General features: G+C 35.2%; 1 pseudogene; it reads right to left on the bottom strand.

Moving 5' to 3' along the window:
• Nucleotides 1-13,797: 13,797 nt before the first annotated feature.
• LOC122903953 lies at nucleotides 13,798-14,377 on the bottom strand (annotated as a pseudogene).
• Nucleotides 14,378-23,267: the final 8,890 nt, after the last annotated feature.

Below are 23,267 nucleotides of genomic sequence, written 5' to 3' on the forward strand. Positions count from 1 at the left end.
GAATAAAATAAAGAGTGTGAGGAAAAAAATGTCCTCAAACTTCTCATCTGTGCCTGGAAAAACTAGATATTGTCAGTGGTTTCCATCAGTGGATAATCAAGGGCATGAGACAGTGGTCTATACATTGGGACACCAGAAGTGTTGGGTTTAACAACATATTAGGTCAGTGCTCAGAAGTTAGGCTACATTGACTCTAGATACTCTTGTTGGTTTATAACTGTTTGCTTGGTGCAGGGACTGGCTTTGAAAGCACTGAAGTTGGAATATTTCTTCTAAAATGATACCCTCTGGGAGATAGTCTACTAAAATGCAAAGAACATGAATAAGAGAGGAAAAAGATTTGAATTCAAATTCTAGATCTACCAATAAGATCCGTGTTTCTTGAAGCACATTTCTTTTCTTTTCTTTTTTTAAGATTTTATTTATCTATATGAGAGAGAGAGAGAGAGAGAGAGAGAGAATGAGTGTGTGGTGGGGTGGGGAGAATACAAACAGTGGGAGGGCAGAGAGAAAGGGACAAGCAGACTCCCTGCTCAGCAGGGAGACTGATGTGGGGAGCTCAATCTTAGGACACTGGGATAATGACATGAGTGAAAGGCAGATGCTTAACCAACTGAGCCACTCAGGTGCTCTTTTAAATTTCTTATTTTCTCTTTTGCTTCAACCTATTCCTCAGCAAACAGGGAGAAATAAACTCACAGGATTTTTCAAGTAATGAGGCAATGAAAGTGAAGCACAAGTTCAGTGTCTGGTACATCACTGACACATAATACAGGGTAACTATTTTTGTGGCCTCAAATGAAGTTTATCTGCCACTTTCAGGTGTTTTTGAGATCTTATAATTTATCTTCACCATGAGGAAAATCTGAGTTTCCTCAACTAACAGACACTTTTTTATACACTGCTCCTTTCAGATAATTTGGAATCTTGGAATAATCAAACTAGAAAGAACTTAGAGAGACCCTATTTCCAAAGCTTTATAATATACACTAAAAAAAAATCTTATACCAAGGGGTTTGATGTGACTGGCTGAGGAATCTACTCACTACTGATCCCTTCCAGATAGTAAAACTAAGCATTATCTTGCTGTTACTTTCATAAAGAAATGGCATGGTAATGCAACAAACGTAAAAGGCACATAGTTTTTTTCCATATCACCCTGGCCAAAATAAAATTTTCTTTCTAGTTGTTGTACATGTAATGTAAGTTATACAGAATTGCAGTAAGAGTATAGGTATTATTCTGAATCTTGCTCTTTACGCTTCATCACAAGCCTATCATTTTTTTTCAGTATTGTTATATAATTTCTTAAATTATACTTTTTAATGGCTATTTGATATTTAATATAAGTATTAACTGAAAACATTTACCTATAATTGGACATTTTGTGTTGTTACTGATATAGCAATGAAAGCCTATGAAATCAGCCTTCTCTTTATCATTTCATTTAACACATCCTGAAATTTCAGATTCTTAGGTCAAATAATAGGGAAATTTAATGGATTTTGATATGTATTACCCGATAACTGCCAAAAATATTATGCTAATTTATAATACCACCAACAGTGTACTTTAGATACACTATACCCACAGCAATACTGCATATTGTTTTAAAAATATTTGCTAATTTAATAGATGTGAAATGATATCTCATTGTTTTAATGTAAATTTATTTAATAATTGGCACGATTGAACATTTTTTCTGTGTTAGCTTACATGTTAGGTTTTTTTCCTTGTGTCCATTGACTGTTCCTAGACTTTGTCCATCTATTAAGATCTAAACAGTCACTTTCTAAGAAATGTTTCCTTTAGTAGTTTAAATTATTTTTAAATTTCTGCTTTAAAAAGAAATTCACATTTTTGATAAGGAATTCGCTGTAAATTTCCAAGACTATCATAATCATCTGTCACTGTTGTCAAGTCGAGTTATATAAAAAGAGTTACTAGAAAATCCCTTTGCGTGTCAAAGTATGCATATGCACTATATTTACTTCAGGTCCTAAGTATGTGCTACGCAAAGAGTCAAGTGAGATAAAACAACTTTACAGTTGATATTGCAGTCTTTAGCATCCTATTGTCATATTATGAAAGCCAATAATAGAAAAGAAGAAAAAGCCTTTCACAGATTTTATAAGACAGTCATAATTTGTGAAGTAATTTGTGAAGTGGATATTCAAGGAATAGTGAGGCTATTATTTACATCTTTATGTTCAAGGAACAGGGTATTATTTATAAAACAGTATTGTTAAATTTTTTAAAGAATGAAGATCTTTGTCTCCTTTCTTTGTTGTGTTCCCAATTTTATGTTTGTTGTCTGAATGAATTTTTTTTATTCTGATGTTGGGGAGTTGAGCAATAGTAGATTTAAAGGAAAGTAGTAGTAGATTCAACATACCAGTATGTTAAAGATTATATCTAAGTTGGGTTTCTGAAGTGCCTTTAGAAACACAAAATTAAAGAAAAAAATCACTGGCTTGTAAGGTACTCTTACTGACCATCTGGTCCAATTCATGTACCTTTTCTACTACATCTGCTAAGAGTAGTTTTTGAATCTATGTTTGAACATTGCAATGACAGGGAATGTACTCTTTTCAGAGGCAACCCAATGCTAGGACAACTCTGAATTGCAGAAAATTCTTTCCTGTGTAGAAGTAAAAGCTGTTTTTTGTATCTCTTAGTCATTAGTCTTGATTTTACTCTCTCCAGAGTAAAACAAGTTGTGGAAGAAGTTTAATCTCTCTTCCGCATGACAGGCTCTCAAATATTTGAAGTCAGTTCATGAACAAAAAACTATAATGCAAGGCACCAAAGAAATCCCATAATTGTGGTATAGAGATATACTTTTTGAGGGCCTTCAAAGTGGGTAGAGATCAAATCAGTTTAGGGAATCAAGAGAATGTGACAATTAAGATAGAGGTGAGTGGATAAAATCTTAAGAGGGGATTAAGAGAGGTGTATTTTCCAAGTGAAGTGGACTGCAGAAGCAGAGATATGAAATAAAAGAATATGTCCTAGAAATAGTTTAGCTTGGCTGGTACATAGAAGAAATGTAAACTCTTATAGGGAAAATGGGAAAGGTATTTTGAAATGTCTTACAAACAAGCAATTATTTAAGGTTTTAGAAGTAGGAGGTATCATGCTTGGATCAGAGCTTTGGGAAAGTTAATTGACCATAGAACTAAAAGGATTAATGGAAATGTAGAAAAATAAGATCAAGAACTACTCTCTTTAAAAAGCATAGTGAACAGGTAATGAAGACCTGAATGTGTAACAGAGGTTGGAATGGAAAGAAGTACAATGCCTAGAACTTTCCAACAAATTTAAAGCTAATGTAATTGGGTGGGGAGAGGAGGAAAGAAAAGGTGACTCTAAGGTTTCACTTCATATCTCTAGGAGAATGGTGGTACTAGAAAAAGAAGTAGTCAGCAAAACTCTAGAAATAGAAGTAGGAAAATGAGTAGTTCATGGTAGGAGAAGGACAATGAGTTGCTTCTGAAGAAGTAAGTAACCAAGGGTATGTGTGGGCTATGACCAGTAGGTATATGAAAATGCAACTATGGACCTCTATTTGGCTCTCTAGAAGGGCCAAAATCAGGTCCCTGGCTGTACACAGGTCCAGCAGGCATTGTTAATCAGGTAGGCAAGAGTAGGAATAGAAAAGGAATCAAGTGAGATGGAAGAGTGGGAGAAAGTCCCATAAGGGTTATGCATAGTCAGCTGGTACAGAAAGGGCTGAGAAGTGACAAATGAACAATCAAACAAAATATCATGTTGGTGAGGATTTAAGTCCATGTGGGTCTACAAAGTCAGAGAGAACTGAGCACAGTCAGGCAAGCAAGAATAGAGACTGGGTTGGTGACTCAGTTTGCTTATGTGTGAGAGAAGGATAACATCATGCCTACCTTGGTGGGTTGTTGTGGCAATAAAGAAAAATGTGTTTGAAAATCATCATATTACCTAAGAGAGGTAAGCATGTCATAAATACTTCTTAATATTACCTGATGCTATCAATTGAGAGATGAGCTCATTTTTCTTTATACCATGTAAACATTTAAAAATGTCTTTCAAAGTAGCTCATTATTTTCATAATGTAACCTGCCAAAATCATAATATTGTGTAAGACAAAGAACATCTGACCAGGGATAAAGTCACCAGATTCTTGGTGACAGCTGCCCCTAATGAACTTTGTGATCTTACCAAAGTTCTTTATTTATCGCCTTTTGGGATCTTCATCTTTCTATGAAAGGAGTAGGGCTTCACGATCTCTAGACTATCTTTTATCTGTAAATCCAGATTCTGAGATATGGATTTGGAAGACTGAGTTTCTGATGGCCCTACTTTGTGCTCTGGAACCAAGAAGAAGCTTCAGTTTTGTTTTCTGGGTAAGAGCTCCTGCCCTGGAGGGAAGAAGATGTTGGGAACATGTTTGGCCCTATCAAGAATATTCCTTTCTTGTTCACTACTCCCCTCCCCTATTCTCTTCTCTCTCTCAAATAAATAAATCATAAAAAAAAAAAGTTACTCTGGAAAATCCAAACTTTGGGTTCATCTCATCCCACAGATCTCATTTTTCATAAGATCATGTCTCTCATCTCCCTATTTCTCTGTATATCCTCTCTTCTCACCACATCTGTCACCCACCCTCAATTCCTGAAATCTTTCCAGTAGAACTCACCATCAATTTTGAGCAACCCCTTTCCTTCACACTCTTGCTTTGTTTGGCCCTGACTTTTTTCATAGACACTGCTTCTTTATGAGCTCTCTCAAATTTTGGTCATTTTTTCTTCCATAACCTTTTACCACGAGGCATGTAGGTAAGGAGAACATTCTCTTTGCTCCTCAGTGCTACTTCTAGTCCATTCTTCCTCCCTCTTGCTCAGGCTTCCTTAGCTTTAAATCCCATGTCATCAAACAATCCACCAATCCTTGCCATTGTCATTGGAAAACTCTAAAGTCATCTCTAATCATTCCACTCCTGACTCACTGTCACTATTCCCAAAACAGCTTCATAATTCTTGGTGATTTTAGTAATCCTGTAATGATCCTTTTCATATCCTGTTTCTTTCTTTCTTTTTTTTTTTTTTAGTCCTTAAGCTTCTTTTCTCCAAGGATTTGTCCTTCACTCCATCTCAGTCTCTCTGTCACATGGTTATGCCCTATACCTTGTGTTTACCAACATTTGGCACCTATCCACAATCTCAATTTCAGTAATTCTACTCTGCAAGTCTCAGATCTAATTTTCTGACTTATTCCCTCACATACCCAACTCCAACAATTTATTGGTTCAATGGGAACCATTCATTCTTTTACCTTTTTTCCACAGCTATCTCCAAATAGGACCCCAAACTTCCTTACCCATTATAATTTCCCATAATAATCACTATAATCATTCCCTTGCAGATTCCCTGAACTCCCTTGCTACAATCTCACTTTATACACATACCTGACAAAACCTCAATTCTGGTTACATCTAAGTATGTACCTATTCCATGCTTGTATCTGCAAAACTGAATGAGCCAAAGAAAAATGTACAATTAGTGACACATTAAATGTGATTCTGATTTTATTTCTTTCCCTTTACCCTCAAGCCTCCAAGACATCTTTCCAAATTCTTACTCTTAGCAGTAACTGCTCTAATACACTAAGAAAATACGAACACCTGGGTGGCTCAGTCAGTTAAGCATCCGCCTTTGGCTCAGGTCATGATTTCAGGGTTCTTGCTCAGCGGGGAGCCTGCTTCTCCCTCTGCCTGCCACTTCCCCGTGCTTACACTCTCTTTGAGATAAATAAATAAAATCTTAAAAAAAAGAAAATAGCAAGTGGAGGAGAATATCCATAAGCTCTTACTACCCATCTTCCCACCTACCCACATTTGTACTCAATATACTCAGCCTTCCAGCTTAATGCTAAAAATGAAACATTTGTGCTCCAATCTATGGCCAAGCCCTCCACCTGTGTACTAGATTTCGTCCCCTCTTCCTGACTCAGGTTTTGTTAAAAAGTTACTACGAGTTACTACTCAGTACTACTGAGGTAGTACTAAAAGTTATTACCTCACTGACAGCCCTCTTTAAAATTTCACTCAACTTGCTATTCTTTAGTCTCCTTCCAAGATTCATAAATTTCTTCACTTCACTTGCTCCCATAGTATATATTGTAATCTTATATTCTAGATATCACTTTACCACACCTTGGTAATGGACACCCCATGGGCACTGAAGTTCTTGTCTGTTTTATTCACTAATGTATCTCTGTGTCCAGAAGAGTTCCTAGAACATAGTAACTGTTCAGTAAATATTATTGTATGGAAGAATGAGTGAAGGAGTTCTGTTTTAGACAGTGAGTCATATGTGGCGATGGAATAAACATGTGGACATTTTCAGTAGGGAAATTATAAGGAGATTTTAAGGTAAATGTAGATTTGGAGTTTATTTTACATAATGTTGAAGTCACAAAAATGAAGAAGGATGTAAATAAAACAGATTAGAGAGAGGAGGCACATTTTGTGGGATGTTCATGTAGGATTATGAAAACATCGGTGTCTAAAATTATAGCCTGGTTCCCATTATGGTACTGTATTTAATAGGTTGTGGATTTTTTTTATTAAATCCTATTAGCATAGGAATATAACTTTCTAAGCCCAGAAGCATGCTGATCACTTTTGACACTGAAAAACAGAAAGATATAGCCACTTTAGTTAACAAAGGTAAAAACGAATTAGTAAAAACCAATCCTGCAAAGTCTTTTTGGTGATGATTTTTACAGTTAAATGGGCTTTTGAACCTTGACATCCTTAAGATTAGAATGTTATTGCATTAAATTCTATAAAATAAAACATTTAATTACCAAAGTATTTTAATGTGTACCTAATGGATTGTATTATAATATATGTATATATAAAAGTATATATGTGTTTGTCCCATATTTTAAATAAATTTCAGTTAGATTTTATCTTAGAACCACTGACCTTTGTATCTGAGTGCAAAACACAATAGATTCAACTAATAATTTTTGTTTCAGTTTGGTGGTACTGATCTGATCTTTTTAGTGGTATTTTATTGAAAGGTTTTCATCAAACCAGTGTATTTTGTTTTTTAATATTTTCCTTATTTGAAAATGCCTCTTTAAAAAATATTTTTATAAGTAGTATGATTCTGACTTAACCCCTTTTGCATACTGTCTAAGGAGTGGTATAGTGATGGTAACATTATACATCAGTGTAAGAGATTCCCTAAAACCCAGCTAAGTGTCAATACAAAGTCAATCTGCAATGACTGGCCTCAAATCAGCCAATCTTTGCTTGTCTACCTCCACAGTCTCAGGTGAGGCAAAGATTTTGGGTGACAAACATCATCTTCTACTTGGTTCTAGTCATCCTCAAAATTTAACAAATTTATTTGGAAAAATTTCACTAGAGAGCTGGGTCTGGCTAGTTTTTGTCTTGACTCTTTCACTGTCTTAATTCAGTTTAAGTTATCATCTTGTTTTAGGATGAACAAGAGAGTCCTCAGAGTTCTTGAAGCCCTGTGATGGCTCTTGTGAACATTCCAGGACACAGCCATATTTTACAGTTCTAAATATTTACGTCTCATGCTCCAAACAATAAAGCAAAACAACATTTTGGTTTTCTAAAATCCTGTACAAGATATTTACTTGTGTTATGGAGAGAAGTATCAATTTTAGATTTTTAAGTAAAAAACTACTAATGATATATGATAAAATATAAACTCTTTCCCATCTAATTTATGATTCTTATTTTTTCTTAACAAAACAGGGAGCAGAAATTCACATAATAGATAGGAATATAAAGAGATGGACTTTCTATACCATAGAAACCATAGATTCTTGGTGAATTATCCTAATAAGTAAAGTAGAACTTTATTCGGTATTAATAACATTTGCTTTTTGGTGTTTAAGAATTGAAATATCAGTTAGCTGATATCTTTGAATACTTAGTGGTATTAGAGTTCTAATATTTTGAGTTAGTACCACAATTTCAACTAAGTTAAATGGATTTTCTCTTCATATAATGTTTTTTTAAAACTTTAATATACACATAAAGCACTTGGGGATCTTGTTAAATTAAGGATCCTGATTCTGTAGGTCTATGGTGTGGCCTGAGATTCTAATAAACTGACTGGTGATAAAAATGCATAGATTGTACTTTGAGTAGTAAGGACTTAAGGGACAATTAAGATAATGTTATTTAGGTTATTCATTTTTACTATCATTTTATTAAATAAAGTTGTTTCATTATTAACAGCTAAGACTATATTTCTTTGTGAAAAATAATTTAAATGGTTTATCGCCTTCAAATTATTGTCATCTACAATGCCTTACTATTAAGTATAATTTTTCAGTTATATAACTTGCTTCATTTTTTTTTACATTACAACACAAGGTAATAAGTAATCTAAAGTAAGATTGTTTATTTTTGCAAGTCGATTTCATCACTGTTTCAGAGAAAAACAAGTTTAATTTCTTTGGTTAAAAAAAATTAGCATTGTTATTTTGGTTGAGACTGTCAAAACCTGGTATAACACTTGAGTGGGTAGGTCTATTAAGTTTTTATATGTTAAATCTCTTTGATGGGATAGTGGTGGGAAATAATTAAGAAAAAATTAAAAGGAATCAAAATCAAAGATAAAGATTTCCAGAGTTGAATTTGGAAGTGCAACAGTTAGCAGAAATACTACTTCTTGATATTATTTGTCTGATACAAAGTTAAAGACTACTTTTAGTTAGGGAAATGTCACAGTATTGTTTGTATCCTGCTTAAGAGCTCTGTCTAATCTTAGTGGCATACTTACTAGATTTTGTTTTCCTATGCACAATGCACTAAAGACCCAAATTAGAGGTCTCTTAGGGGATTTACTTACCCACAGTAAAATGCAAGCCAGTGATACAGGTTGACTTGAAAAAAGTCTGATTTATAAATACTTGGAAACGAGAAGAAAAATTGTGAGCTTATTTTATAGGAAGGCATATCCTACCCCCACTGGTGTACTGCGAATCATTATAGATCCTCGAATTTATCAAATCCACGTAACTTTTATCTTCTCTTGGGATTGATTTTGCCCTGATGGAAAATGTACTGTGCTACAAGACATTGGTGATTAAAGCAAGAAGGCAGAAAATGTTACTGAAGCAGAGAACACCTGCTGCGAGCAGGGATGAAAAGCACTGAATGGAGTAAGTCTACATGTGGTCGGCAAGAAAAGCCGTGTGGTGTGGACAATATCAGAGTCAACAGGATATACATTAAACAAGCTGTTTTGTAAAGTTGATCTTAATTACATAATAGTTTTACAAGGTTGATTGTCATCCAGTCACAGTATCCTACAACATGTCAGGGGGAAAAGCATGATGGGTACAGGGTGAACAGAGACAATCTGAAAACCGAATGTATGCTGATTATATTCATAAACTCAGATATAACATCTGTATGAATCTGAAGTGTATATATTTTCACTTTTGAAGGATGGTGTTTTATTTTTGACTAAACAAATACACAAACATCTATACTGTTTAGCATAGTTACAAACAATAAAGTTATGTGTGATACATAAACAATGAATTTGGGAATACCCAAAAGAAATAAGATAAAATAAAATGAAAAAAAAAAGAGTAATTGAATTATGTGTCAGATATGGTAATCCTAGCAACAAATGTATTTATAAAGGGTTACTACAGAGTGGCTAAGATTACAGTTCATTAAAAAAAAAATTAGTAAGTGGTAGAGCAAAGGTCAGTATCCCTTACTCTAAAAATTAATTTCTAAACCATTAGTAAAAAATGTATAAATTTTTACCTTGCACAGAGTAAAGTATTCTATCCACTCCAGTTTGTGCATGTTCATGAAAATTTGTTTAAGTTGAAATGAAACTTATTCTTAGTGGCTGGTTCAATTCTAGCTTGATTCTGGGCTCTAAGTGAGAATATACATGTTTGAGTTGGAAGAAAAAGAGTAAGAACATTCGATTGAAATGAACTAAGATGTTAGCTCTTATTTAATCCTAAACTGTCAAGAATTTTTAGAAGCCTTTTTTTTTTTTTTTCCTTCTGAGAGTATTATGTGGGTTTTTGGCCAGTAGCCTGCTTCCATATAAACTTTAAAGGGAATTTCATGTTTGTGTTAAGAAAGGGACAAAATTGGGGTGCCTGGGTGGCTCAGTGGGTTAAAGCCTCTGCCTTCAGCTCAGGTCACGATCCCAGGATTCTGGGATCAAGCCCCGCATTGGGCTCTCTGCTCAGCGGGGAGCCTGCTTCCTCCTCTCTCTCTGCCTGCATCTCTGCCTACTTGTGATCTCTGTCTGCCAAATAAATAAATAAAATCTTAAAAAAAAAAAAGGGACAAACTTTCCTTGGCTATTTATTGCTATAGATTGGGAAGTAACAGCTGACTACTTTAGTCTGTACTTCTAGATATCTCTTAACTTATCCAAAGATTCTAAAATAAATAGAGGTATTTTTTTTGTAAGGTGGTGATAAAATTATGAAATTGTACACAATTTATGGTGGCCTAATACTGATTAAAACATAGTCGAATACTAAAGTATTAAGGCTAATTACATCTTCAGTGGGAACTGTATCCTAGAAAGAGCAAATCAAGTGATAATTCCCCTAGAACTAGCACTATTGCAAATGTTTTAGTAGTTTACTATTATATTTTAGAAATTAACTCCAGTGTTTAAAAGTATCTGACCCAAAATGTTTTGGTCTTTTAAAAAGAATAGCATTTTAAAAATTATAAGCCTAAATTGTAAAAGCAAAATCGGCATTAAGATCACATTCTGGATATAGTCATTGTTAATATTTTATTTTATTTCCATTTTTTTTCTTATCAGAGAAATTGAGTATTTTAACTGCTTCACTCTTGATTGCAATGTGTTACATATATGGAAATAATTTTTCTCAGAGAAAAAGTATCTCTGGAAATCAATGGGAAAATACCATTCCCTTTAATGTAAATTTTTCTGGAAGACATTTCTTATGTTGAGTAAGAAATGTTATGTACTTTTTAAATTCTGTAGGATGTGAGCCAAGCTGAGGATATGTCTTGAATCTGTACACTTCTTTTCCTCTCCACTAATGTTGTTCTAGTTCAACCCACATTATCTCTTGCCTGAGGTACTGAAATAACTCTGTAACTTCTTTTTCTTCAATCATCTTTCTTTCAATTTTATATCTCTAGAATGCATTGTTTTCATAGCAGTGGTGATACTTACAAACTGAAATAAGATTGTACCACTTCTCTTTAAAGTCTCTCAATGGCCTTTTACACTGAGATTTAAATCTAAACTCTGATCTTGTCCTATAAAACTCTATATTACCTGATCCCTGTCCTCTTCTCTGAATATATTTGGTAGTATTCGCTCCTTTATTTACTGTCTTCCATCCATTCAGATATCCAACTTCTGTCTCCATTTTTGTAATTTGTATCTTTCAAGGAATTTTTTCTTTTTATTTAAGTTGTTGAATTTATTAGTATAAAATTATTCCTAATGTTTCCTTACTCTTCCTCAAATGTTTGTAGAATCTGTGCTGATCTTTCCATTTTCTATCTGATAGAAGTAATTTCTGTTTTCTGTCTTTATCAGTTTTATTACTTCCCCTCCCAAACCAACTTTTATTTTATGTATTTTCTCTATTGCATTTCCATTTTCTATTTCATAGATTCTCTTTCTTATTTTTATAATTTCTTTTCCTCTTTTTTTTAAAAAAAAAGATTTATTTATTTACTTATTTGACAGAGAAAGTGTAAGAGAGCACAATCAGTAGGAGGGACAGAGAGAGAGAGAGAGAGAGAAGCAGGCTCCTTGCTGAGCAGGGAGCCCAACAGGGGACTTGATCCTAGGACCCTGAGACCATGACCTGAGCCAAAGGCGGGTACTAAACTGACTAAGCCACCCAGGTGCCCCTATTTCCTTCCTTCCACATATTTTAAGCTTAATTTGTTCTTTCTTACTTTCTTAAGTGGAAATATAAAGCTTTGTTCTTTTCTAACATAAATATCTAAAGTTATAATAATCCCTCTAAGCACTGCTTTAGCTCCATCCCACAAATTTTAGCATATTGTGTTTTTGTCATTTTTATTTTAGTTCAAAATACTTGAAAGTTTTCTTTTTGATTTCTTCTTTGACTAATAGGTTATTTGTAAGTATTTTATTTAATTTCCAAATATTGGTAGGTTATCCAGAGACTTTCTAATATTATTTTCTGTTTTAACTCTGTTGCAGTCAGAGGGTACACTATGTATAATTTTAATCCCTTTAAATTTATTGGGACTTATTTTATGGCTCAGTATATGATTTATCTGCATTAGTGTCCTGTGTGCATATGAGCAGAATGTGTATTTTGTAGTTTTTGAGTATGTTGTGCTATAAATGCCAACTAGGTGAAGTTGGTTGATAATGCTGTTTTAATTTTTTTTATACTTACTGATTTTCTGTATGCATGTTCTATGATTCATTGAGAGGGAAGTTGAAATCTCCACCGTATGGCTTTGTCTTTCTCCTTTAAGTTCTGTCAGTTTTAGCTTCATGTATTTTGAGGTGTTATTATTAGCCACATATAAGATTGTTGTGTACTTTTATCGTTATGAAATGTCCGTATCTCTAAATATCACTTGTCTTAAAGCAAGATAATACTCTTCATCTGATATTAATATAGTTACTCTATGCTGAGCCCACTGAAGGCTTGGATCCCAGGACCCTGAGATCATGACCTGAACCAAAGGCAGACGCTTAACTGACCAAGACTCCCAGGTGGCAAATAGTCAATTATCTTTTGAAGAAATTTTTAAAAGTGAGAAAAACTGACTTTTTATATCCCAACATATTATCCTTGCTTACACATTCATTTGTGTAGATCCCAGTTTCCATCAGGTATTATCTTCCTTCCAACCCAAATAATTTTCTTTATCATTTATTTTAGAGCAGGTCTGCTACTTCCAAGTTTTCTCAGCTTTTGTTTGTCTGATTGTCTGAAAATGTCTTTATTTCATTTCCTTTTTTGCAAGATACTTTGGCTGCCATATTTTCTTTCAGCACATTAAGGATGTCACTGTATAGTCTTCTTCCCTGCGATGTTTCTTGCTAGAAATTAGAACTATTCTTATCTTAATTCTCCTCTACACAATGTCTATGCTTTCTCCACTTGCTTTTAAAATTTTGTCTTTATTACTGGATTTTAATAATTTAATTATGATACTTTTTCTTGTGGGTTTCTTCGTGTTATTTTGGAGTTTGATGATCTTACTGCATCTATATTTTTAGTTTTATCAAATTTGGAAAATTTTCAGCAAATGTCTTGAGATATTTTTCTTTTCCTCTTTTTTTTAAAAAAAAAGATTTATTTATTTACTTATTTGACAGAGAAAGTGTAAGAGAGCACAATCAGTAGGAGGGACAGAGAGAGAGAGAGAGAGAGAAGCAGGCTCCTTGCTGAGCAGGGAGCCCAACAGGGGACTCTTTTTATGTGTCTCTAATTATGTGGATTTTATTTTATTTATTTTTTAATGTGGAGTTTTAATTATATACATAGATAGCAACATGAGAACAAAGAGTTCTGAGGCATTATCTCTAGGTGAAAGGATTTCTGATTATTAGTTCACTTGTAGTATGGCATTACCCAAGGTAACAAGGAAGCCTAGTATCATTTTTCCTGAAGAAGAAAACCAGTTTACTACAGTTGGTTCTGACTCTTCTCTACCGTTTTTCTATAGAAATACTGCTTTACTGCATGGAGTTTCCAGTTTATCTATAACAGATTAAAATGGGCAGAGCATGGAGCATTCTACTCATTTCCAAGTGAATGCTTCATATTCCTGGCTTTTGAAAGTTGTCTTTCCACAAATCTTCTATGACTACATATCCTTGTAAATCCCAGACACATAATGTCTCCCCATTGACCTGGACAAATCTGATGGCTTGTTGTAAATAATAAAGAGAGGCAGCTAATCCCATGAACCCAGGTGGATACACTAGCTTCTTGATTTTTGAACCTCTAGCCAAGAGAAGTCCAACAATGCCAGCAAAAACAAGAATACCAACTCTTGGAAAAAATCTAAGAGGTGCATTTTGGAGAGTTGCTGTGTAACACCCACTGAACCAAGCTCTGCATCTGAGGCTTAGTCTGTGGTTGTACTTCCTGACACCAATTTGGCTATGGCTCACAGTAATGTTGGAAATGTGAGATGCTGGGTCCTCGGCTCCTCCACCTGTTTAGACTGACCCTTAGGAATAGAGTGCAGTGAAAGCTCATTAACCTTCATGAAAGTTTTGTGAGATGAGTCCTTTTCAGATGATGCATAGACTTTGAAGGTGAGCAGACTCAGGCTGGCTGACCCCACAGACCTCAGAATTACCTTGAACATATTGTTTGCAGAGGTGGCTCCAGCCTAGTTACATGAATTTTAGACCTGTCAATATTGTCATAGAAATCATTGAGACTATTACTTTTATTCTCTGGGAATTACTCTTAGCATTTTATTGCTGTGTGCTTTGGATTTGATAATTTCAAATGTTGTGTTTTCAAATGTAATAATCTTTTTTCTGCAGTGTCTAATCTACCGGTCTACTGAATTTTTATTTCACATAGTATTTTTCAGTTTTTGAGTTCAATAATAGTTTCTAGTACTCTCCTCCTAATGTCTGTATTTTTTTAATAAGATCTTAAACGTATCTATCATAGCTATTTTAAAGTCCATCATCTATGATACTTATGGGCCTGCTTCTATTGACTGATTTCACTTCTGGCTATGGCTTAGAGTTTGCTGCTTCTCCATTTGCCTTGAGTGTCTGGATTTTGTTATTTTACTTTAACAATTTTCTTTCTTTGGCAGGTGGTTAATTTACATGCAGTGCAACTTAATCCTTTGTGAATCTAAAGAAATCTTTTTTCTAGGACTATTTCTGAGGCATGCTTCATTATTAGCCCTATTTCTAATATATGACCTTTCTCTACTGAACTCTAATACCCTGAGTATTCAACAGACTCTGCTTGGCTTATGGGAATTCAAACGTCTCCCTGCTCTGCTTGAGCTCTAGAAATCATTTAGCTTCCCCAAGTGCTTTGTTTGGCATTATGAAGTTTTACCTTGAACATAATGCAATTTTATGTCCAATAAGGACTCAAGAAGATCCCTTTCAGGTTTTTGGAGCTCTTTTTACATATAGGTCCCTCCTCTCTGGTTCTCTTTTATGCCAAGCCCAGCTACCCCAACCTCGCTGTGCTCAGCTTTTGTTCTTTCTTCCTCCAAGAAATGGTTTGTAGGCTGTAAGCAGAAAGTTGAGGCAAGAGTAGAAGTCACTTTGTCTGTTTCTTTTCTCTTAGGAGCCACCATGTTGTACTTCTTGTTTTTGAATGTCTGAAAACGGGTTTTGCTCTAATATTTTGTCCAGTTTTCCTGTTGTTTACCACCAGAGGTCAAGGAGCTGAAAGCACAAATCAGGAGCAAAGTTTTTCTCCAGCTGCTCTGGCCATTTTTTTTTTTTTTTTGGTTCTTCGAAAGGAAAAATAATCAAGTTGTTATTTGCCTGAAAACTGTTGCATTTATCCATTCTGCTTTGAAGTCTTCCCATGCATCTCTACAAAGCTGCCTCCTTCTCATTCCTTAGTTTCCAAAAGAAGCTTTTCTTGACCACACTATTTAAAGACATGATTTATCATTTTAATTTTTTCCTCTTTTCTTTCATCCAATTTATCACAGTCTGTAATTATCTTTTATTTATTTATTTTTTACACGTGTAATGTCACCTGTCCCCTTGCTATGTAAGTTGCACAAGGAGAGAAATTAGTACTTCTGTATTCTTCAGCCTCTTGCTGGCCCACAGGCAGGAGCCAGGAAACATTTCTTGAATATGAGTATGAATAAGGGTAGTATCTAGCCACATGCTCTGAAATTTTAAGGTAGGGAGATGCTAAGCAACATAATAGTGAAGGCCTGTGGAGTAGGTTATGCTTATGTGTTCCTGTAGAATATTTTTTTTCATATATAGCAAAGAGTTAAATCCATTATTTTCACGAGAAAAAGTGTGACTTTAAATTTTAGATATTTAGCTGTATTTGATACTTCCCCATATGCAGTCTAAATTTGCTATACTTTTATTAGGAACATAAATGTATAGTTTCTGGCAGTTCATTTGAAATAGAATTGCTTACTATTTTCTCAATATTAACCAGTTTTATTGAAATATATTGGTTTGGTGGTATTTCAGTTTGGATTGTGATAACAAAAATACCATAGAATGGTTGGCCTTAACAATAGAGTGCTGGAGTTTGGGAAGTCCAAGATCAAGGTGCCAGCAGATCCAATGTGTGCAGAGAAACTCTTCCTGGTTTGCAGATAGCCAATCTTCTCATCTTCTTGCTGGATCCTCACAAGGGGAGAGATCCTCTCTCTGGTGTCTCTTTTTGTAGGGACACTAATCCCATTCATGAGGACTCCATCTTCATAACCTGATTACCTCCCAAAGGCCCCAACTCAAATACTGTCACATTGGGGATTAGTTTTCAATGTATGAATTTTGTGGGGACACAGTCAGTCCACAGCTGGTGGAGAAAATATTGCTGGAGCAATGGTATATATAAACACTATGTGCCAGTTTTAAATTTGGTTGACAATGAAGGGGCTTGTGAAATAACTGTGTTATTAACGTTACTGATTTCAATTCTGAGTAGATAGAAAAATAGCTGACCTAAATAGTCATGCTGTACTTAGTTTTACATTCTCTTTTTATTAATTACCTACTTCACTAAAATTTAGGTCTGCATTTTCTTGAACTTTAAAAAAGAGAATATCCCTATCCAAGATCTCGGGATTTGATATTCTTTTAGTATTACTGGCCTACATGATGGAAGACAAATCCTCTCCCCAGCTGGGGATTGGTATTTGAGAGCATAAACAACTTTGTGACAGGTTGGCCCTGCACTTAGTTCTAGAACTATCTTGGAATCTGTAGGATATTTTTAAATATTTTTCTTTGTTTATTTTTTTAATTGTTCCCAGAGCTTTGTATTGTGATTATGTTTATGGACTGTTTATCTTCATCAGGTATTGGTAGCTTTTAGTATTTCATGCAGCATCATGAATATATTTTTTTTATAAACTAAAACATTTAATTTTTAAAAGTTATGCCTCATGATTATATCATTTTAATCATAAACCTTCTTAAATTCATCTGTGCTATACTGTCATAATTCAGCATAAAACTACAAACTTAAACAGAACTTTAATTTATTCAGGTAAATCAAGGATATAATTGATAGTATATATAATTTTTTAGATATTTTTAAAAACATTTAGAGAGTATGACTTCTCTGTCTAGATGATAATAGCCCAGCATAAATATTTAAAGACATAAAAAAATTCCTATGATGTGGTTAGAGGCAGGTATTTATTTGATGAACTTTACACATAAATTTTCAGATACGAAAGAGAAGGATCAGTTCAAATCCCCTCAATATTTCTTGAACATTATGATATTTAAGGTATTGTATGAATACCGTCAAGATGATAATGGACACCACTAGTAGCTTTTATGTGGAAGTGGGAGTGACTTTCAAGGTCTCAGGTAACCATGGTCCACTTAGATTTTTTTCATCATTGAGAATACTTATTCTCAGGCCCACTTTTTCTAGAGTCCTAAACATGTCCAATGATAAGCTGGAAGCCTCATCCTCACAAGTAAGTGAGATATGGAAATAGCTTTGTTGTGCTAAATACGGTGTCTACTTCTTTAACTTTTTGCTTTTTAAAAACACTGTGCATCCCTGTCAGTCCCCTTTCCCAGCTTGACTTCCCTAATGGATTAAGATTTACTTTGTTGATTACCCTTTTTCTTTTTCTTTCTTTATTTTTTTAAAGATTTATTTTATTTGAGAGAGAGAGAGAGCAAGCATGCCAATTGGTCAGGGGTGGGGGGAAATAGGGGGAGGAAGAAAATCTTAACAGACTCCCTGCTGAGGCTGGAGCCCACCTGGGGGCTTAATCCCATGACACATGACCTGAGCTGAAACCGAGTCAGACGTTCAACTGATTGAACCCTTGTTGCTGATTATTCTTTCCTTTTAGATTGTTTGGGCTTGCTTCTCCCTTTTCTTACAATAAATGGAAGAGAGAAAGAGGGAGAGAGAGAGATGATAGTTAACTTCCTTTTGGGGAAGAAAATAAATTTGTAAGATTGAACAGAAAGGAATAATATAATGAATATGATAACCAATCATCCCTTTGTAGGTATCTCTGCCCTTTGGCATAGTTGCATTCCATACATAGTTATTAAATAAATGAGTAGGTTAATGAATAAATCAAACATATCAAGATATTTTAAACATTCTTATAGAAAGAGGAACATTTTTTTCCAGGCTGTCTAAATCCCCAGGCCTGGAAGAATTAGCTATTTAAATCTATTATTTCATTATTATGTGTATGTATATATGGTAGATATTTAAGAAATGATGAAAATTGCTTTTTTTGTGATTAATGCAGTTCACCCAAATCAATCACTGATGGCTCACTTTCTGTTCAATAATCATTGTAAAGGGAGTAGGAAGGTCTCCAGTGGGAGAGCCCTGTGCATCTATATATATACAACTATAACATTGTTACTTTATTCTGTAATTTGCAAACTAAAGAAGGTCAGTTTGTTAACTCATTGTGAATAGTTTATTTTTATTTGAAAGTTTTTAATGTTCAAAAGTTTGGATAGAAATTTGCTGATAATAAGGCAATTCGTAAGCCTCACCATATCTTCTGACCTTTTTATAAGTTGTCCTACTTCAGACACTTACTTTCTTGTGAAGTTTCAAATTCCCCATTTGCTTTTTTGTACTCAATTTCTTTTTTTCCATGAGTTTAAGATGTTTTTCTAAGAGGGAAAGTATATCAATAAGTTCCTCAGCACTGCTAAAATTATCAGTGAACATCTTGTCAGACAGTGATGTGTGAATCTGTTTTGTATGCCTCTATTCAAGGCCAGGTTTGTTGATGGAGGGAAACACTTTTTCATTTTCAAACCCAAATCCCACCCTGTGTAGAACACATTAGGATAGTGCAGAGACTTCTGTGGGAGAAGATACCATTTTAATTTGTTTTCTAGCTTTCTTATTTATCTATGTTTCCACAAACATTAAGTTTAAAACAATGGACTCTACTCTTTGCTCTTTGGATTCATTGGTTGCTTTGAGATACTCTATTCCTTTTCATTTAGACAGAATTCTTTAATTCTAAGAATCTGTAAGTGAGGAGTCGAGCTTCTTTGTCATGTTCTTTAAGGTCCTTTAGTGCTGGTCCAGCCTGCGTCAGCTGCTGTAGTGATCTTAGAATAATTTACTTATCCCCTAATGCTATCTATGAAAGAGGAAGTCAACCAGGTTTGTATAAATGCAGGATTCTAATGTGACCACTAACATTAAGTCACTAATGTGACCCTCTTATTAGCTATTACTTTCAATTAGGTGTTCTCAAACAATTAGCTTTCAAGCTGCACGATCTTATTTATAGCATATACATTCCCTGATGAGAGAAGAAATTACTTCTGGGAAAGCTGAGTCTCCAACTTTTAATTTAGGTACTAAATTCAGACACATTACCTCAGTTGGACTTTCTTCTTGTGGAATTACTAAGCTCAATTCTCTTGATCATGTGACACTCTAGGCATCATGAGCCTCTTAAGAAGAGAACCACTAAACTCCGTGGGTGCTTAGAGCACAAAGGGAGATTAATGCAGCAGAGACCTGCTCTTTGGAAATAGCATTAAAAGTTTTCAGATTTTCAAAGCATTCCCAGGAAAAAAAATCCTCACAGCTTATTAATATCATTTGAAGCCATGTATTTGTGGGTTCCTGTTCTTAAACATAGATTTGTCAGAAGTATTTGTTGTTGCTTCTTAGACTCTGTTTTCTACCATGAAATCTGAGACTCTGGAGTTACTTTAAATGATAGTCCTGATGGAGTTTTCAAAATCCGTACTAATATTTATTGCATCAATAGTCATACGGTACTTTACAGTCTGTATTAGACATGCTCATTTTTATGTCTTATTTCTGCCTTAAGATTAGGTTTTTAAAATTTAAAATTTAGAATTAAGTATGAATTTGATGGAAACTCTGCTTTTAAAACCACCACTTACTGGGTTACAATAAATTAAAATTGAACTTGTAAAAAAAAATAGTCACATACAAAAAATAATCATATGTTACTTTCTAGGGTGCCATATCAACTTTTCTTCAAAGAAGACTTGGTCTTCACCCAAAAAGAGTTTACTAAAAATGTAAAGTCTTACAACAAACATTAACTTATATCCATCCATTTTTTAGGTTTTATTTATTTATTTGAGAGAAAGAGAAAGAGTGAAAGAGAGAGAGAACATGAGAGGGGAGAGGGTCAGAGGGAGAGGCAGTCTTCCTGTTGAGCTGGGAGCCTGACGTGGGACTTGATTCCAGGATTCCAGGATCATGACCTGAGCTGAAGACAGTTGTTTAACCAACTGAGCCACCCAGGCGCCCCTATATCCATCGGTTTTTTTAGGTGTCCATCCATACTGGGCACCTAATATTTCCTAGACTCTGGAGAAACAGCCAATACATAAGAGTAGACAAAGTCCTACTCTCCCACACTGCTTTTATTTTATTGAATGTTGAGGATTGGGTTTGAAAAGGACAGAGAGTGCCAAGAAAACCAATAAACAAGATAATAATTACAAATTATAGCAAGTGCTATGGAGAAAACAAGGCAATGTGATAACTCGGTAGAGGACACTTCCAGGCTCTCAGCAGAGATGCCATTTCATCTGAGTTCTGAAGGATGGAAAGGAGCTGGCATTGGAGGAGAACAGAGGTAGAGTGAGAACAAGTGCAAAGCCCCAAGCAGCTTGCCTTTTGAGGAAGAAAAAGGTCAGTGTGACTGGAGCAAGGTGAATGAATGACAGAGATGCAGAAGCTGAGTTTGGTTTGGGAAGCAAGAATCAGATTATAGAGTCCAGGTTGGATTTTGTTTTCAAGGCCGTGGAGTCCCTGAAGCATTTTAAGAAGGATAATGTCTAATTAGACATTAAACAGGATGACTCCCTGCTGTAGGGAGACTAGATCATAAAGGCAAGGGTTAAAACAAGGAAACATATATTGGGAACCTGTTTCAGTGTCCCTTAGTTATCACCTAGGACTAGGTGGGGTTAGGAGTGATGGAGAGGAATGATATGAGATATATTTGATATATTTTGATGATGGAATGATGGATTGGCTGTAGGAGATAAGGAAAATAGAGAAACAGATGATGATTTATTGATTTTTGGCTTGAACAACTGAATATCATTTACCAAAAAAGAGGGAATAATAGAAATATATAAACTGGAAGATTGTAAACAAGTATAAGGGAAGCAAACTTGTAACAAGTCATAGGATCATGGGGGTTATTTTTTATTTTTTTATTTGTTTTGTATATGTTGTATAAAACAAATACAAAGATGTGCAAAGTTCTGTGTTAAGTGCCATATGCAAGAAAGAAGAGATATAATTTTTGAATCAAACACGTTTTATTGAAGGACTGTTATGTTCTAAGCACCATGCTAAATCCACCATATTTTTAATTCTTCCTCTCCAGCATGCCAAAAGCAATTAAAATATGAATCCAGTAAGGGAGGCATATATAAAGTACTGTGGAAATAGAGAGAGGGAGACATAGTCATCCCTGAATGTGGGGCAAGGACATCCGGAAACAGTGATTATTTCAGCATTCCTAAATGTGAGGGGCTGAGGCTTGTAGGAGGACTGGGGTTAGGGCAGAGGGCCTAGTGACCTCGTCTCAATACTCAGAGAGGGAGGTTAAAGGTTGAAGGTGCGGGGACCCCACGTTCTCACGGCACTGTTAGTACCTCAATGACAACATCTATAATGGCCTTTTGAAGTGAGAGAGGAACTTTGCCGAGTAGAAATGGAGATGGAGGGGTGCTTTCTATGGAGAGAAAAAAGCCTGATGTCTAGGTTTGGTATGGAGGAATGATAAGAATTGTGGTTGGAGATGTAGACTGGAAGCAACCGTGAAAACCTTGGAAGCTGAGCTCTGGAATCTTATTCTTACCCTCAAGGAGCTTTTCCTCCAGAGAGTTTTACCACCCATGTGCATGCCGATTGACATACTAGGCTCACATTTAATGTGATAGATCGAGAGCATAATTCTCAATGAAGACTTGATATTGTGAAGCCGATGTCTTTGCTGAGTTATCATATTAAGGGTGTTTGAGATTTGTGTTCACATCACCCAGAAAGGAATCAGTGGCATCATGGTAGGAACCAGGAGGGAACAGTGCAGGGCCTGACTATTGAGAAGCTTGGAGGTTAATTTTTAGGACTAACTCCTTTTTCCAAGTTCTGTTTTTCTTTTCTATTATAGGCTTCAAGGAGTGAGCCTACCTGCCTTTCCTCTTTCTGTTTTGTGTCTTGGATTTTTTGTACTACTGAAATGGCCTCTGAGTATATGACAATCCTGCTGGTCCCCAGTTTCTAGAATCCATCTAGCAATACAGTGGTTGAGAATCTGGTCAGAGTGACCAGATTAGAATTTTGATTCTGCCATGTATTAACTCTGTAAACTTGAACAAGTTTCTTAAACACTGTAAACCTCAGTTTCCTTTATAATTTATAAGCCAAAAGTAGTACTAATGCTTAGCTCATAGGCTGTTGTAAAGGACACATGAGATAATGGATATGAACTTAGTATAATGCCCAAAGTACAATTATAAGTTCTTGATAATAAGCGGCTATACCTCAGTGACTGAGAACAACTCTGTAACTGTTGGCTGTTAATCATTAATCCTCAACAGAATTAACCAAAACAACAATGATGAACCTTAAGTAAACCATGTAACCTATGTTTCCACAAGCCATACCACCACAGAAGCAGAGATATAGATCCATGTTCAAACAAATTAATTTCTCTACTGTTCTGTGAAAACTATGTCTTTCACCCATTCCTCCCACCTGACTTAAGAACACTCAGAGGTAGTTCTTGTGCCCTGGAAAACTGACCCCTTTTGGTCGCTGCTTATTGGCGTGCACCTCCTCCGGCTCAGTGTGGTTATAGCTCTTCTTGCAGCTTCTTCTGTACCTGTGGCCATCATTGCTTCTGGCATGTAGCTCTTACGTAAGCCTGCTGCCTTCCCCAGTAGGAGGAGGGTTCTGGGGAGGTCAGACTCCTGGCCTCACCACTGTTTTCATTCCGGGCTCAAACTTAGATTCAAATGGAGAAACAGCCCTATCCTCATTGGTGG

This window comes from Neovison vison, chromosome 4, assembly GCF_020171115.1.
Source record: "Neovison vison isolate M4711 chromosome 4, ASM_NN_V1, whole genome shotgun sequence".
Classification (NCBI taxonomy): Eukaryota; Metazoa; Chordata; class Mammalia; order Carnivora; family Mustelidae; genus Neogale; species Neogale vison.